The sequence below is a fragment of the Notothenia rossii genome (genome assembly GCF_949606895.1).
Source record: "Notothenia rossii genome assembly, chromosome: 1".
NCBI lineage: Eukaryota > Metazoa > Chordata > Actinopteri > Perciformes > Nototheniidae > Notothenia > Notothenia rossii.
This window is the reverse complement of record NC_136912.1, coordinates 10665101-10683438: the sequence shown is the minus strand read 5'-3', so window position 1 is coordinate 10683438 and position 18338 is coordinate 10665101. Positions and strand designations below refer to the sequence as shown.

General features: G+C 38.5%; 1 long non-coding RNA gene across 1 annotated transcript; it reads right to left on the bottom strand.

Moving 5' to 3' along the window:
• Window positions 1-13277: 13277 nt before the first annotated feature.
• Window positions 13278-17399, bottom strand: LOC307028876. The gene is made up of 2 exons (XR_013805130.1): window positions 13505-17399; window positions 13278-13432 (listed from the first exon to the last, which is right to left on the bottom strand). It is a non-coding gene; the product is annotated as an uncharacterized lncRNA (long non-coding RNA).
• Window positions 17400-18338: the final 939 nt, after the last annotated feature.

Here is an 18338-nt window from a genome sequence, read left to right as displayed (position 1 = left end):
GTTCAACACAGCACAGGCGGTTTATGTTAGAACGGGGTACAAAAATACTGGACTCAAATGCGACGACTCATATTTGAATGAGAAAAAAACAAAACAAAGTTTAAACAAAAAATCACTCTGGCGAGAAAAAAACAAAACTTCTTGATTTCAAACAAACAAAACTCTCCTCTCTGGTTTTAACGCTGGGTCTCTGGACATAGAAGCACACTGAAACAAGACGAACTGGCACAAGACAAAGGGAGACAAGGACTATTTAAACATGAGGGAATTGGGAACAGGTGGAAACAATCAGGGGCGGGGCAGACGCTGACGATGGCGGAAAAACACCCGAAGTGAGGAAGTAACAGGAACTGAAAAGAAACACAAGAGGTAAGTACAAAATAAAACAGGAAATGGGAAAACGAGTTGGCTGTCTTTTGAATCATTGCTAATGTTTGTCTGAGTGCAGCTGTTATTTATGTTATCCTTCTTCTTCTTGTTTATCATTCAGACTGGCGATGCACACGGCAGAATATATGCAGCTGGCGATGCGTTCAGCTTGGCTAACGAATGTGTTTTGATGGAGGTAGCCGCAGGTTTTTGGCTTGCTGCTGTATCGGCTGCTCTACTTGATGTAGTTTAACCATTGTGTATTCATAGGAGGGCACTCACACCTGCGGTAGACTGTTTCCTTTTTAGTTCAAAGCTCCCGAATATGCTTTATTCTTTTCATCCTACTTTTTGCGACCATTGCTTATCCTCAAAATCCATGTGTCCTTTATTCTTATATTCCGTTTCATCCTTTATTGACCTTGTTTTTATAACCTTAACACCTTCTTTGCAAAAATCTCAAACTCAATTCAAACACACCACCCACGACATTCAGTTAGCTCTTCTGCATTTCTTTGTCTTTTTTTTTTCTCAAGCCATAACTTCTTGATCGCTATTAAATGCATGTTATAAAGAAGTGTGACAATGTAAAGTAATGAGTTGCTGCTCTCTGGGCACTGCATATGAATAGCTCAGTATATTAAAGATGACAAGGGCACTAAATCACAAAAGAACAGCCCTCACCTTCTTCTACACATGAGAGTTGGTGAGAGTTTGACTTTGAAACTATATTATAACTTCTAAAAGATGAAATTACATTCTGTATCGACTTCAAATAAAATGTGGGATATTACTTCTACCTCACACACAGCAATACCAATTGGGGGTTTCATTGCTTTCACCATTTAGTGAAGATGTGTTTGGTCAGGTACGTTCATTTTCAAAGCCCCAACAGACTGGAATACTTTACCTGCTGCTATTAGATCTCTTGTATCATTGGGTATGTTTAAACATGCATTGTTATCTCACTTTCAACTGGTCTGTACTTGTTATTAATGAAACTGATATTCATGAAACTGATTTGCTCGACTGTCTCTCAAATTGTAATGATTGTATGCATTGCTTGCATTTTACTTAACAGACTGTATGTGGTTTGTCTTGTGTGTCATGTTTTGCATTTTGTCTTTTTGTTTATGTATGTCTATAAGTTGTTGATATTGTCGGGACCCCCCTTGAAAACGAGATGGTGCATCTCAAGGGGTTTATCCCAATGAATACAAATGTCTATATATACTTGTGTGGCATAGACTGTTGATTGCAGCAGAAAACTCAACCATATGAATGTTTTCTATTTGGGTAAGAGTTCAAATTGCTTGCTTGAGGATTATCATACTTTAGAGCCAGGTTTTCCGTGTGTTTTCAGTTCGTGATAAAAATAATAATATTTCCCCTACATTAGTGTTTTGGTCACAGTGCTACAGTCTGTTGCTTTGAATAACAAACATTTCAATATATAACAATACAGCAGATTAAAGTGCAGACATTTGTGTTTACTTTATTGCACATAAAGTTAAATGAGATTTATCATGAGAGTTCAGCAGCTTAATGGAGGCTGGAATTAAGATATATTCATGCTGTTTGTGCCACACCTCCACACAAAGTATTTGTGATGTTTCATATTCAAAGTGAATGTGATGTTCAGCGTCTGTAATGATGTTTGCTTTGTGTTTCATGACTGCCTGCTTGGTACAGAACTGTCTGAATTCTCTTCCAAAGCGAATGAAGCTTAGCGAATGTTCAATCATAAAAGACTGTCTTCACGCTCGCTCTCTGATTTCTCTCTTTCTCTTCCAACCATCTGACTGAGGGTGTTCCCTCTCCAGATCGAGCCATGACCCTCTGCGAGCCTCTCATCTCGATGCTGTTAGATTTGAAAACGTTTCCTCTCTCTGCTGCTGTCAGCTGTCATTCAGTGCGATGGATGTGACCCTCCTCAACTCCATTCAGCTTTAGCTTTCCTCACAACAAAATCCTTCCTCTGAGCATCCTTCCTCCATCACATTCACCCAGATATTCACCCATTGATGTTCACCACTGTCAAAACTGGGGTGTTTCCGGTACAGCTCATCATCGCATTACTACTGCCAGAAAAATGACAAGAAAAATGGGGTCCAACAAGGTCTTATCATTTAAGACTCCTCTCATATCTCCCTAATGTAAAATAAAGGATTTAAATTACTCTCTAAGCCTCGTTTTAATCAAATCTCTCCTTTATCATCATCATCATCATCATCATCATCATCATCATCATCATCATCATCATCATCATCATCATCATCATCATCATCATCATCATCATCATCATCATCATGATCTCCTGGCTCCGGTCCCATAACTAATACGGTAATATTAATTTACTTAATATCAGCAAGAGAGAGAATAAGAACATATTCTAAAAACTTCCTGTCAACCTAAAAGTTTTTGTAGACTTTTGATGTGTTTGACCTGTGACAACATTCTTTCCTTAACAAAAAATTGGATCTAATCATCTAAGAGTCCTCTATTGTCTTTGAACTGATTGTAATTGCTCTTTAAGCCTCTTCCAATTAAGTCTCTCCTGATTGAAATCTCATCCTGGCTCCAGTTCCATACTAAACTCAGTGATCCATCCATCTTCTTATCTTGGCAAGAGAAAAAGTAAGCACTATCGCCTCAGTGAAAGAGATTTTGTTGACTTTTGATTTCCTCTCCTGGGACAGCATTTAGTTTAGTTTAGTTTATTTATTTTTTTCGAGCGTGTAAAACCAAAGAAAATACAAATGAAACAAAAGGTGATACAGACATGATACAGTACTATACAAATTAATGCAATAACAAAACAAAATATTTAATCAATAATTGAATAGTCTGGAGTATCATTGTCTGATATCAATAAACAACAAAGCTTTAGCTAATTACACGTCCGAAAAGGGGTCGGAAGAAGTTTACACTTATTTAATCCGACCCCTTCTCCCTTTTTTTTTTTTTTTTTTTACATCTTAATATATGTTAACATACAATATCAATGTATACTTTAACCTTGAATAATTTATATAATCATTCATAGGCAAGTTAGGAGAATGGTCTCTATATATTTATACATATGTACATACACAAATTCATACAAACACAAATTCATAAATAGAATACAAACAGTTAGTGTTTAGCAGTTTCATCCCTGTACCTTGTGACAATTGTGTCTTTATACCTCTTTTTGAATAGTTTTACGTTTGGACAACCCTTTAGCTCCTCGCTCAAATTGTTCCAGATCTTCACCCCAAAAACAGAAACACAAAAACTTCTCTTTGTTGTGCACACCCTAACATTAGTGAATATAAATGAACCACATAAATAATAATTCCCTTGTCTTTCATTGAACAATATCTGAATATTCCCAGGTAATTGAACGTTTTTTGCCTTGAACATGATTTTTGCAATTTGGAATTCAACAAGATCTGACAGTTTTAATAATTTTAGCTCTAAGAATAATGGGTTTGTATGACCCCTATAGCCGACATTTTTAATAAGTCTTATTGCTCTTTAGCTCTTTTAAATTTAGATTAAGTTACCTGAAAGTACTCCTAATAAAATAATCTCAAGCATACCCTTGCTTAGATATAACAATAATTAGGGAAGCATTACACACTAATAATAAAGTGTCGTTGGAATGAGAAGTCAATGTAAAAAAAGAAGAATTTTCTCTGCATCAGCCTGTTTTACACCTTAAAGTTGAAACTTTAATCAAAGAGACTTATGATAGCTTGTCTCATTCACACAAGCTCCCGGCAGTAATATCCTGTAGTGTGTGTGAGAGGCCAGATAACAAAGACTCGGACAAGCAACATGCCCTACAGGCCAGATTTAAAACCTAAGATGCTCCAACCATAATGCCTTATAATTGGATTTCTTTTAAGCAGGAACATTCTAATGAAATAACATAAATTAAAGTTCTTTAAAGTGGGAATAATCAAGCCTTTTTACATGTATTAACATTGAGGTCATTTCATACTTCAGTGGGTCCATGCATTAATGTGTTTGCTCTTACTGTGTTAGCACATTTGTGATGTTTCGTAATCCTCTCTAAGAATATTTAATTGGCCTTTAAGTTATGGGGGAACAAAAACATAGATAGAAACAAAGGACATGCCGCATGCCTAATATGGTTCGCTGTATTGGTTGGAAAATGTGTAAGTCATTTCTTATTTTCCAAATGTCGAGCAACACGTGTCAATTTCTGCTTGTTACATAAATCTGGTATCGTCCTTTTTTATTGTATAAACCTTTTTCCAAACAAGAAAAAACATGGGTTAGGTTAAGGCAACAACACTTTTTGTGTAGGTTTAGGAAACAATTGTGGTTTGCATTAAAAATAACTACAGAAGTGTCTTTGTTGAGATATGAAAGATCTGCTTACAAATAAATTAACATCAGTCTCTTGGGTGAAAGTCCGGTGTTCTTGGACCCGTCTGTTCTCCCAACGTTGGCCTGCTTGTTCTTTATATTTCCTGCTTTAAGGTTATATAGTTTAAATGCAAATTGATTGTGTTGTATACTTGTATATGAACCAATTACAGTGCATCACTTTTTATCGGTATGAACATACTGAAAGCGTGGAAAATGGATGATTGGAATGGATTGCTATGAAGAGTGTATGATAACAGCCTGATTTGATCCACTGGTGATTGTGCAGCTTTCATTTGTACAGTTCAGTTTTCAGACAAAAACTTGAAGAAATGGAGGTCAATCATGAAGATTATGAAGCCTGTAAAGGTCAGTGTTGATTAGCCGCCTGCTGTGTGCTATGTGCCTCTTTCCATCTGAATTAAGTAAACACTTTCTGTTTCGATATCTCACCAGCCGAGAAACATGCTGTGACCATTCACTGTCTCTTGTACAGAAAACTATGTTCTTTCTTCATGCTTGATCTAGTGGATGAATTCATTAATCCTCCAAATGTACCAGTGAACATGGTCATCACACTGTAAAAAATAGCTGTGAAATCCACAGTTATTTACAGTGTTTGTGCACAGTAAATTACTGTAAACTATGTTAGAGTATAATACCGTGTTTCCAACCAAAAATTACAGTACTTCTGGAGTTACTTTAAAAATATCAGTAGTAACGTCCCAACTGTATAAAAATCACAGTAACCAACAATGTGCTGTAGAAAATCACAGTAACCAACAATGCACTGTAGAAGATCACACCAACAATGTACTGTAGAACAGTGATTCTCAAATGGGGGTACGCGTACCCCTAGGGGTACGTTGGGGTACTGCAGGGGGTACGTTAGATAAAAAAAAAAGGTTAATTAAAAAAAATACCATGCATGATTACAAAAATAATCTTAGTACAATAAGTGAAATAGAAAACACATTTGTATACAAAATATTTCTAGAACCACCAAGGGGGTCCACATATAAACATGTCAAATGTGTGTATTGTATTGAATAGTTTTTCATAATATATCATTTTGTTCATTGGTTTGTTAAATATTAAATATTACTTCAATTGAAAAACTCCTTGGAAAAATCGTATCTGTTCTTTTTTTTCATGCGCAAAGATGAAAAAATCCTTAGTTTGTTGTAATTCATGCAAATATTCGCGCTGATGGAACATCACTATATTGTAATTATTAGGCTTTTTCTAGTAACCAAAAAAGAAAGAACCAACCATTTCTAGAATAGCTAAAATATCTAAAATATCTAAAATAAACCAACATATGTTTCTTATACATAATCTTGATGCAGGTTAATTACTAGTTTCGCTATACTAGATATTTCATATACTTAGTAGATATATATTTTTAAGACCCTATGTCTTTGCAAACCGGAAGAACTACAACCGGTGCTGATTTGTACCAAGCTGCATAGCGTGGCTCTAGGGAATTGTAGTTTTTAAATATATTGGTGTTTTTCCTAAAATTGGAAGTTATAAATACTGAATCAAGAATACACTGAGGGTTTAAGGGAATGGTAAACACACATGTGTGCAATCAGATTTTAAATATCAAATTGTGAAATGGGTGAAAATACATTTTAATCATATTTGACCCAAATTTGACAGTGCCCCCAGTGTTGACGATACTCACATGATAGCTGAGGTCATGTGCGTAATTTCCACTGGGGACAGAGGGGACATGTCCCCCCCACTTTTCCAAATCCCGTATGTGTGTCCCCCACTTTCAAATGTGTTTATTTTTAACCGCAGACTGCCCGTCATCGCCACGGAGGAGCTGGACACCGACAGCCTGCCTCTGTGGCTAGGCGCGCATGCGACTAGGAACGTCGCGTGCTTAAACTATAAATAGCCCAATGAATGATGATCAGGTAGCCTACTGCGGTTGTGACAGAAAAAAACAATGAAACGCCAACAGCAGCAGCAGATTAGTGCTTGGGTGAAAAGAAAGAAAGGAGATGTGAGTTGGTTGATTCAGTAAATTAGCTCAGGATAATCATATTTTCTATCTACCCCTGTTGATGTTCGGCGAATGCCGGATTTGCTAGCTCGATGTTTACAATATTACGATTTATTAGAACTAAATCAAATCAGAGACCAGGATGTACAGTATATATTAAACTGTTCATTACCTTATATAAAAGAAAATACTGTTTATGTTTTTTAATTAAATTGTCACTTAAAGTTACTAAAACAAATACAACTGAAAAAAGACTACTGAAAACAAAGGGCTGTAACTTAAATTTACTAAAAAAAAAATACCTTTACAAAAACCAATAGCAATTACTGTATTTTATGTTTATTTTACACAGTTTTTACACTGTCTTTATCATGTTAACCCACTTTTATTGTGCCCCTCTCATCAAATAACTTGCCCCATCCTATTTGTATACACTTTTATTAATGACTAATTTATTACATTTGGCTACATAAACCACACACATGTCACTCATTTGTAAATGTACTGTTTTTAAATGAAAATGGTCCCTTTTTGAATAGTGTTGGATTCACACTAGTCTGGCTCCGGTCTTGACTCGGTCTCGCCCTGCCGTGGTCGTGGTCTTGGTCTTGACCTCTTAAAGTCTTGGTCTTACCGGTCTTGGTCTTGCCGGTCTTGGTGTTGTCTTGGTCTTAGTTAAGGTGGTCTTTATTACAACAATACCAATGGCTCAATATGATTATAACACCATTGCTTTCATAGCAGAGATCAGATGAGGTGAAGCTGCCTCAAGACGCGGAGGGTGAGGCAGATAGAAGCAGCAGCAGCACAGAGTTGCAGCAGGTATGTTAAGTGCTGTAGTCAGGTGATTTCAATTTGAGATGAGAGGAAGAAGTGTATAAGAAATGAATACAGTATGAATAACATTTAAAGTGTAGTAATGTAAAGCAGAACAAATAGTTAGTTGCTCACAAGACTGAGTGCACTACTAGTAATAATACAACCAACATGATTTCCCAGCATTGTTCTATACATTTTTGTGTCATGCTTTCATATCAGAGATCAGATGAGCTGGAGGGGCTTCAAGACAGAGAGGGTGAGACAGGAAGAAGCAGTTTAGAGTTGCAGGTAAGTGCTGTATAAAGGGTCGAGGTATTTTGTATTTTCAATGATGTCTCATGTCAGCAACAGGCTAGCATATTGTCATATTTTATATGAGAGACCTGAGGAGACAGACATAAGGAGAGAAGTGCAGGCAGGCAAGCAGAAAGCTGAATCAAACCATGCTGACCCAAAGCTCATTGTAGTGCAGCAGCTTATCAACAAAACGTTACGATTCCAAGAAAAGTGGTACCGTGAATTTCCGTGGCTCCACTACAGTCCAGGAGTCAATGGAATCTTGTGTTTTTCTGTGCTCAAGCTTTTGGGCATGGAAGATCAAATCTGGCCAAGAATGCAGATCCGACCTTTTGCAAAACTGGTTTCCGAAACTGGAAAAAGGCAATTCAAAAATGTGCAGAACATGTCCAAAGCAATGCACACAAAGTTGCTGTCACTACCCACTGCCAACAAACTAAACCAGTCGATGTCCAGCTTTCTTCAGCCAAAGCTGCACAGCAACAGGAATCAAGACGGTGTCTATTAAAAATGGTGAGCTCTGTACAGCTCTTCGCACGCCAGGGAGATTTGCCATGAGTTTATCCTTGCGAATGAGTACAGGAAGCATGTGTTTGGTTCTTTTAGCTGAGAAGAGCAGAGAGGACAGTAAAGGACACATGGAGAGATGGGATTAAAGGGATAGATTGAGGACGATGAAATATTTTCTTTATATTAAAAGTTTGATAATCTGTTGTTTGTCTTAAACCTTTGACCTAAGCCATTATATTACATTTTTCTATTTATTTGTACCTGTTTTTGGTTCGTCTGGTCATATTTTGAATCATTTGTTGTATGACCATAAATAAAAGAAGAAGAAAAAACCAAGTGGAAATTGAATCTCACATTATTTTTATTTTAATCACACAAAAATTAATTCTGAAAATGTTTGACTTTGTGAAATGATTATCTTCAGTGTTGGCTATCGGCCCCAATATTAAACAATTAATAAAGTAAGACAGCTTTTCCTTATACATATTTTAGTATTTTTCTTTATGGCAGAATTTATCTTTATGGCCAACTACATTTTTGCCTGTATTTTGTATCACCATAGTCCCTAAATGTTTGTAGAAATGCAGGAAATGGGATTCATATCGAGGTTTTATTGCGGAGAGCCCCCAAACCCCCTGTTTTGTGTCCCCCCCACTTCTCAAACCAAAGTTACACCCCTGGCTGAGGTCAATAGCTCTCTATAACAGTATGTCAATTTTGTTGCTTGATTATAAGCCTTCAAACATGCACCGAGGTCAAGGGTTCAAAGGTCAGTATTTCAAAGCAGGAGCCATGTGGAATCTTCATACTCTCCAAGTCAAGACTTTTCCAACAATGTATTTGGTACCTCTACGCCGGCAAAGTTTTCATTTTCTCATTGGTCACAAGCAGGGCCGTGGGAAGTAGGGGTGATGAGGGTGCTGCAGAAGACAGGGGATCTGCACTTCCACAAGATTAAATACAAATATAATACCAAAAAAAAGAATTTTCAGCCTTGATGTAACAACATTCATAATGAAGTAAAGATAACACCCTTTTCACTGCGGTTACATTTTCCATTTGTCCCGTACGATGGGCGCTGTAAGTGATGAAAGTGGGGGATGTTGGCTTATCAGGCGCCCGCAGCTCACAGCCAGCGTGAGAGAGAGAGAGAGAGAGAGATAGAGAGAGGGGGTGCACCAGTAACGGCGGGGAATGTTGTTAGCTTCTGCTGCGCTAACGGATATAAGAAGCTGTTTCTACAATAATGTGGAGGGAGAGCTCGCCTGTCAGACTGAGAGGCTCAGTGAGGTAAAAGACTCTTGAGTGTTTAGATAGTTCACTTTAGTCTAAGTGGGTCTCAAACGTTTTGATCACAATTTATGTAAACAAATATTTCCAAGGCACTCCTTTATAATTACTAGGATAAATAAAAACAGGTTTGAAATCATTCCAATGTATACTATAGGACAGTAAACCAAAAATATTGTTTAAAACTGGAGATATTTAACAATATGCATAAATAAATAAATGTTAACTGATAAAATAAGATATAAATGAACCACAAAAATAAAACAAGTTAGCCTACATTTATTTGTTATTGGCTATGGTAGGTTATCGGTTATGTTCACATACTTATTTGATTATTAAAATGCAAACCGATCTTTTTCATATGGTTGTTTTAGAGTTGTATCCCCTAGATCAGTCTCTAGTAATTGGGCGCTCAAAGTGCACCAGATTGAAGCATTTTACTTTAAAATGTTAAAAAAATCTTCCCGGGTGAGCTCCCCTGGAACCCCTAGAGGATGTGAAGTCCACCCCCCAATTAAAACATGTTCATGCAATACTAAATACATTTGAAGCCTTTTTATATAAGCTGTCCACCATATCAATACGTTTCTCTGTTTGTAGTGTAGTGGTCTTTTGTAGAGGTTTTTCATTGCCAGCTAAAATCTTGCCTAGGGCAGCAAATTGGTCAAAACCGGCCTTGGTGTCATCCCCACAGCACCCCCCATTTGAAACATGTTCCCACAGCTATGGTCACAAGCCATCCCAGGCGTGTAGTTTCAGAGAACACTTTCAAGGCCCAATATATAGAAGCTTTTTTTGGTGTATTTGTTTTTGTTTTATAGAAATAGTCACCAAAATGAGTCACCTTCAGAGATTACAATACAACAGAATCTGTTTCATTAGCCAATGCAAGCATACAAAGAATGTGTCTTGGCATTGCGCCTTAAAAACGCAACACAGACAAACAAACTAACAACTACTACTAACTACTACTAACAAACAACACATAAAAAGCCACAGAAGTAAGGTAATAATCATAATTTTTATTATTATTGTGGCGGCTCAATTCCCAGTCCAGTTTGAGTCGCCGAGAGGCTAAGCTTGGCTATAGGCTGTGACGGTCCGTCCACACGGCGGCGTGCGTTGAAGCTTAAAAGCTTCTTCCCATTCACTTTGAATGGGGTGACGTCACGCTTATGTCGTTATATTTGTGCCTCTATCCTAAGCACACAATGAAACATGTTGAGCATAGAAAATGCTATTGAGCGCGCACTTGAACATTTTTGAGCACAGAGAAATATATTTTCTCTCATAAAACTCCTGTTCCGTGCCGACCTCTCCAGCCTGTGCGCGCTCAGCTTTGCCTGCGCTCGCTCAAGTTGTCACAGGTTGCGTTCGGATAGTTTAAAAATCAGCTCCTAAGTTCTAACCCTATCTCCTATTCCTTGACCTCTGAGTGAAACGTCACGGGGTTAAGGGATAGTGGATAGGAGAATTCAAAAGGACTTAGGAGAAGAGACTGCGGTACTTTAGAGAATCCGCACTTTCACTATCCGACGTGTTTATGATGTGCCAGCGGACGTCATTGTGTGCGTCTGCTGCTGTGGGGAAACTATGGAAACTAGTTTTCTATACAACGGACTACAACATGGATGTATAATAAGAACGACGGACTCATCTAGAGACTCTGCACCGTGCTCTGATGCTGTTGCTTTATGCTTTATGAACAACAGAGAAACATATTCTTCATGACCAAAATTGGAATGGAAATAAAAAATGAAAGTGAAACTTATGCTCGTCACCCTCTCCCTCCGGTCCACATTAATACAAATGATCCCAATACGTATGATTGTATGAACTATGAAAATATCTTAAAATCAATACAAATGTATTTATTATAAACGTTAGTCTTTAACACCTATCACTGTGTATATCACCATTCAAACATCTTGTAAAAGTTGAACAAACCCCACACAGCTCAGTGAAATGTTGACTTTATTTGATCATTTCAGTAAAAACTAACGTTCATATTTCTCTTTTTGATTATAATACTGATGAACGTTCAAAACAAAGCACTTTGGCAACTTACCACATACGTTTTAAAATGCTTAATAAGCACCGTAACTTTCATGATATAATTTCGTCAAATGCTGCGGCTGCAAGGCATTGTGAGGCAGCATTTTCTCCTCTCCTTTCGGTTAGGGAGGTCCAGTGGTTCCTAAGCTAAAGGAGGTTATAAAGGAAGTTTGAAACCTCCTTTCCTATCATTCTAGAGAATTCGAACGGCACTTATCATGGCTGCCACTGAGGGACTTCCGGGTCATTTCATCGTTTAGGAAGGTTCTTAAGCTAAATGGACTATTCGAACGCAACCACAGTGTTACAAATGTGCCACAAAACCAACCAATTGGAGAACTCGAGAAGGTCAATTCTGATTGGCTGGTCCAGCGCCATGTAGAGAGAAGAGTTGCGACAGCGGAAGTCCAAAATGCTTGATCGTCACGTGGTTCACGGAGACTCAGAAAGTTCCCGGAAGTTCGTGGCGGGCCATTTGAATCACGATTTGAATGCATTAATAAAAGGATAGAAATGCAATGTTTGGTAATTAGAGGTCAATAAAGGTTTTGATTTGCAATATGTATACAACATATCGATATGTGTATGTAGTTACATCAATACGTTTTAGTTTTTTTAAAGTAAAATGTGCTAATATTTGAGGATTAAGATCAAATAAGAAGTACTTTATTGATACCAATTGGGGAAATGTTTACGCTGCTGCAGCAAAAGACAAGACATTGTACATTAGACAGTTAAAAGACTAGAATTAAACAATCGAAAATGTAAACATCTTAAATAGAAATAAAATAGCATTATAAAAAGTAGAAAATATACATAGATAGTGTGAACAGCTATCTTACCTGTTAACATATATATGTTAGGCTAACGTTGCCTTGGTTACAGAGCCCGTTGCTGTTGTTTATTGTTTTGAATTCCTTAAAACAGATATTATCTTCTTAAACTTGTATGGTAGTCAGGAGCATCACATCCTAATGTTTATTGATATATTTAGAGGGAGGGAAGGAAGGTTTCAAAATTCAGATTAGAATCATTTCTACCATTTCTTTAATTCATGGTGGTTTCAGTAATCCCCTGGTAATTGAGGACATAAGTTATCTAAATGACTAATGTAATCTTTATGAATTTCAGAAAGGACAGGAGACCGACAGGTGCCTATCAATGATGGTCAACTGACAGCAAAATGAGTCAAAGGACTAGCGGCAGCAGCAGCATGATGATGATGTTAAATGTGTTGTTTTAGGAACATCCATGTAAATAAATGGAATTCAATAAACATTGAATGGCATGCATGCAGTTTGTCTGTTCCTTTTCCTCCGTATTGTCCTGGCATATCGTCTCCCCCATGGTTTGCTGTGCTGCCTGGGGATGCTCCAAGCGCTCAGAGAAAGGAGTATGAATGTACGGCTTCCCCACTGACACAGAGAGGAGGAAAGAATGGCTGGCTCAAGTCAGCAGGAGCAATTTAACAATCACAAAAGACAACAACAAAATATGTGAGGTAATCATATTTTTCACAAAACGAAAACCACACCATTGGGAAGTTTAACGTCTGTTTAATAAAAATAAGGAACAGGGAGAGGCTTGCAAAATTCTGGGAGTTGAGACTCAGGTGCAGGGTGAGGGTCTCATTGCAGGTCTTCAGGATCCATTGAATCCCCCTGGGGTTCTTGTGCAGAAAGAGGGAGACAAAGACTGGAGAAAGGGTTAGATACATTTATATAGCAACCTATAGGATGGGAAATTGCTGACCTATTTTAAACTTACCTTGTGTTTTCACTCTCACTTAAGTCCCTCTCCCTTTGCCGTCAATCCAAAATCAGCTGAGTTGCAACATAATACAGAGAGGTAATAATCAACAGAATCACAAGGACATAATATGGCTCTGCTAAAAACTCACTCATAAGTTACGTTTGCACTCTAAATCCATATCAATAGCGATGTATCACAAAAATAGCTCTCTTCCTTATTGTTGTGTAACGTTGACTATATTATACTAGCTTGAACTCCAAGATCAGCTTTTTTTTGGCACTTGACAATCTCCTTCCCTGAATTTGACTGAGGTGTAACTGAGATCCTCAAACATAAAAGGCAGCACATGTATTCTACCAAGTAGCAGCTTCCTAGGGACAACAACCGCCAATCAGCCGTGTTTGATGTGCAGAGGCTTTGCAGAGGAAACCGAGATCTCTCAGAACATTAAGGGTAGAGGAGAGGAAGAGATTCTTCAACGCCAGAGCCGGCGGTTGGAAGAATGGACCATTGATCTGTGGAGGATCTGCCGCGGTTTGAGGGCCTGCCGTCCACCCATTTCTGCTTCTGCTGGTGGTGGTTCCCACGGCTGAAGGCCGCTATCCACCTGCTGTTAGAGGCCTACTCCCACCTGTTGGCTGCTACTGTGCGGGGGAGGCCTGGTCTGGAGATACCGCGGAGAAACCGGAGTGTTGCCACACTGCTGCTTGCCTATTTCCTTGCTGCTGTCCTGACGTGGTTTTGCTTCGGGAACATCGTGGATGCTGTTGAGCTGGACTGGGAAAATGGCAAATGTCGTGTTTCTGCTGTGCCTTTTTTTGACTGTGCTGGACAAGGAGAAGTTCGCTAGTCATCCTGAAAATTCTGCTGGATTCGGGTCTGTTCTGCCGCCCGCAGTGGACATCCCCTGTACAGGTTCGGATGGGTTGCACAAACAATTGCTAGTTGCACTGTCGTGGACATTCATTTCGTCAAATGTCTGTCTTTCTCACATGCCTGCCACAATGTTCCTTCAGAATTGTTTTTTGAACTTTAATCTCACTTTTGCGAAGTTTGCTGGTGACTCTAGAACAGCTGACAATGTATGTGTGTTGATTAAGAGGAAAAGGTGCTTGGTATTTTTATTGTTGTTACTATCAGGGAATGTACAGCCAAATCCGGGTCCACCTAGTAGTTTTAGTCAAATAGCTACTCCTGCTGATTTTATTTCTAGATCGGGGTTAGGTTTAATTCATTTAAATGTGCGCAGTCTGTTACCTAAATTAGATTTTGTCCGTATTTGGGTGAGTTCAACTGATGCTGATGTCATTGTCTTATCAGAAACGTGGCTAAACAAATCCATCTTGGCCTCTGACATTTACATAAATGGTTACAATGTATATCGCACTGACCGTCCTAAAAAAGGTGGTGGCGTTGCCATTTATGTGAAAAATTCGTTTTGTGTAACAAATATGGTTTCCAAATCTGTTAGTAAACAACTAGAATGTTTAGCTGTGAATGTCGAAGTAACAAAGGGTCAACAGGTCATGGTGGTGGGTTGCTACAGGGCCCCCTCGGCTGTCAAGGACTCCTTATCTTCATTGGCAAAACTGTTATCTCAACTTTCCTACAAGGAAATAGTGCTGCTTGGTGATTTTAATTGGGACTGGTTAACTTCTGTGTCAGAGGATTTAAAAAACCTGTGTGCCTCTTTGAACATTACTCAGATTATAGACAGTCCTACTCGCCCAAATATTAAGTCCCCAAATAAATCCTCTTTAATTGATCTCATTTTAACAAATGTTCCATATAAATACTCATCTGTGGGAGTATTTGCTAATGATGTGAGTGACCACTGTGTTGTAGCCACAATTAGGGACACTAAGGTCCCAAAAGTTAAACCACGCATCATCACAAAGAGAGATAAAAAACACTTGGTGGAGCAGGGTTTTTATACATGATCTGTTTGATTTTGATTGGGGAAAAATCGATCTGTGTGCTGATGTAGAAACTGCATGGTCTTATTTTTATCTTGGTTTTATGAAAATTATAGATAAACATGCACCTCTGCGTAAATTTAGAGTGAAGGGACGAAACAATCCCTGGTTTTCTGCTGAACTGTCCAGTCTCCTTCATGAGAGAAACAATGCCTGGGCAAAGGCTAGGAAATCAGGCTCAGACGTAGAATGGCTACGCTTTAGGCAGCTAAGGAATAGCTTTACTTCACATGTCAAAAGTGCTAAGTCAAAGTACTATTTGTCAGTTACCACAGAAAACCTGAATAATCCTAGGAAATTTTGGAAAGCCATAAAATCGATTTCCACTGGTGATATCCCAAATGAGCTACCTCCGTGCCTCACCACAGCATCTGGCATTATATCAGACAGGGCCACCATGCTAAATTGCTATAATAAGCATTTTGTCTCTTGTGGCTCTCTGTTTGATTCTGTCACTGACTGTGCTTCTGCTTCTGTGAACGCTCCAGTCCTTGACTCTGAACAATGTGGTCTGGAAAACCCTTTCAGTTTTACTCCTTTAACTGTTGGTATTGTCCATGACGCTTTATCCAAGTTAGATCCTAGGAAACCGGCTGGCCCGGACAACGTAGAACCTTTCTTTTTAAAGATAGCTGCAGATTTTATTGCTCCACCTCTTACTTCTCTTTTTAACCTCTCCCTCAGCACAAATACAATTCCTAAAGTATGGAAGTCTGCTTATGTCCTGCCTCTACTGAAAGGAGGGGAGGCAACTATTTTAAATAACTATAGGCCAATCTCTAAATTGTCAGTTCTGGCTAAGGTGCTCGAACGATTTGTGAGTGAACAAGTAAAGGAGTTTTTATGTATAAATGATATCCTGTCTAAACATCAGTCAGGCTTCAGGAAGAAACATAGCACCATCACTGCAACAATGAAAGTGGTAAATGATATTACTAGTATGCTAGATAATAAACAGAGTTGTGCAGCTCTGTTTATTGACCTTTCCAAAGCGTTTGACACCATTGATCATCGCATCTTAAAACAGAGGCTACTCAGTATTGGCATATCCAGCCATGCAGTGGGGTGGTTTGTGAACTACCTCTCTGAAAGGTCCCAATGTGTTCACTTTGATGGGCTGTCTTATGAGTGGTTAAACATTGCTTATTCTCCATATATATCAACAGTTTAGGTGAAAATGTGGATGAAGCAACTTTACATTTCTATGCGGACGATACCTTTGATGTACTGTGCAGGTCCCTCCATTCAGGAGGTGGTTGTTAAATTGCAGGCTGTTTTTAACATTATTCAGACTCAGCTCTCTGAACTAAAGCTTCTTTTAAATGTGGATAAAACCAAGATAATGCTCTTTTCAAAAGCTAAAAAGACACCACAGCCTGTTTTAGAAATTGTATCAACGCAAGGAACAAAACTTGAAGTTGTTGCCTGTTACAAATACCTTGGTATCTTGCTTGATGACTGTCTCTCTTTTAAACTTCATGTCAATAACCTGCTTAAAAAACTGAGGGTTAGGCTAGGTTTCTTTTTCAGGAATAAGTCCTGTTTCTCACTTGAGGCCAGGAAAAGGCTAGTCACTGTGACCTTTTTACCTGTGCTGGACTATGGTGATCTGATGTATATGAATGCACCTGCCAACTACCTGAGCAAACTAGATGCTGCGTATCAAAGTGCTCTGAGATTTGTCACACATTGTAAAGCACTTACTCATCACTGTACATTGTATACCAAGGCAGGTTTACCATCACTCACTGTACGGAGGCTCAGTCACTGGTACACTTTTATCTATAAAGCTATGTTGGGCAAACTCCCGTATTATATCTGTTCATTGATAAAGCAGAAAGTTGCAAGCAGCTATTGTCTGCGATCACAGGATATAGTCTTGTTAGATGTGCCAAGAGTAAGGACTGTCTTAGGTAAGACAGCTTTTATGTGCGCAGCTCCACTTGCTTGGAAGTCTTCAGGCAAAATTGAAATTGAGCATTTTTATTTCTCTGAATGTATTTAAGGCACGTCTAAATAAAATGCTTTCTGACACTCTGGTTATTTGTAAATGTTGAATATGTAAATATGATATCCTCTGTTGTTTGTTTGTATGTTGTTTTTATGTTTCATGTGGAACTAAATGATGCAGGTCTCCCTTGTAAATGAGATCGATGATCTCAAGGGACCAATCTGTCTAAATAAAGGTTTGAAATGAAATGAAATGAAGATGGATATCCTCATTTCACCACCTCCACCCACTACAATCACACGCCCCAATGTTATATTTAACTAATATTTAACTCCCTCCACCCCGGATAAAAACACTTTAAGAAGCACTTTTTCTCTAATTCCACAACGTTGGAAGAAATAACATTAAGAGAACGGATTAATAGGCTGTTCATGGTTAACGTGTGTTGCTAACTTTATCCGGTATCCTAGCCTATCTGTTTAGTTGTCCGGTTGAAAATTAACGCAAGCTCTATGCCCATTGTAGAACAGGAAACAGAAGTTGGTCCAGGTTCTGGTCAACCCAAAATTGTGATAGAGAGAGAAACATGTTTTGTCATTCTGCCACCTCTAATGCTTACAGCAAGTAATCAATACCTCAGAAGGGTTCATGTACATGTAGGATACGGTTTGTTAGCTGTTTGTTACCCCTGCTATGTTGCCGGCTAGCAAACTCAGGCATTGCAAACAATAACGTGATATCAGAAAACTAGAAATGTATAACTCACCTGACACTGTGGCGTACTATTCTCTTCATTCGAGTCTGTCGTGTCCTGTAAATGCATGTGTAAATGTCAACGATGGATGTGTAATAAGAACGTCAACAGCCTGATGGCAACCGAAAATCCCTCTCTCATCTCAGATAGAAGATATGATTGGAGACG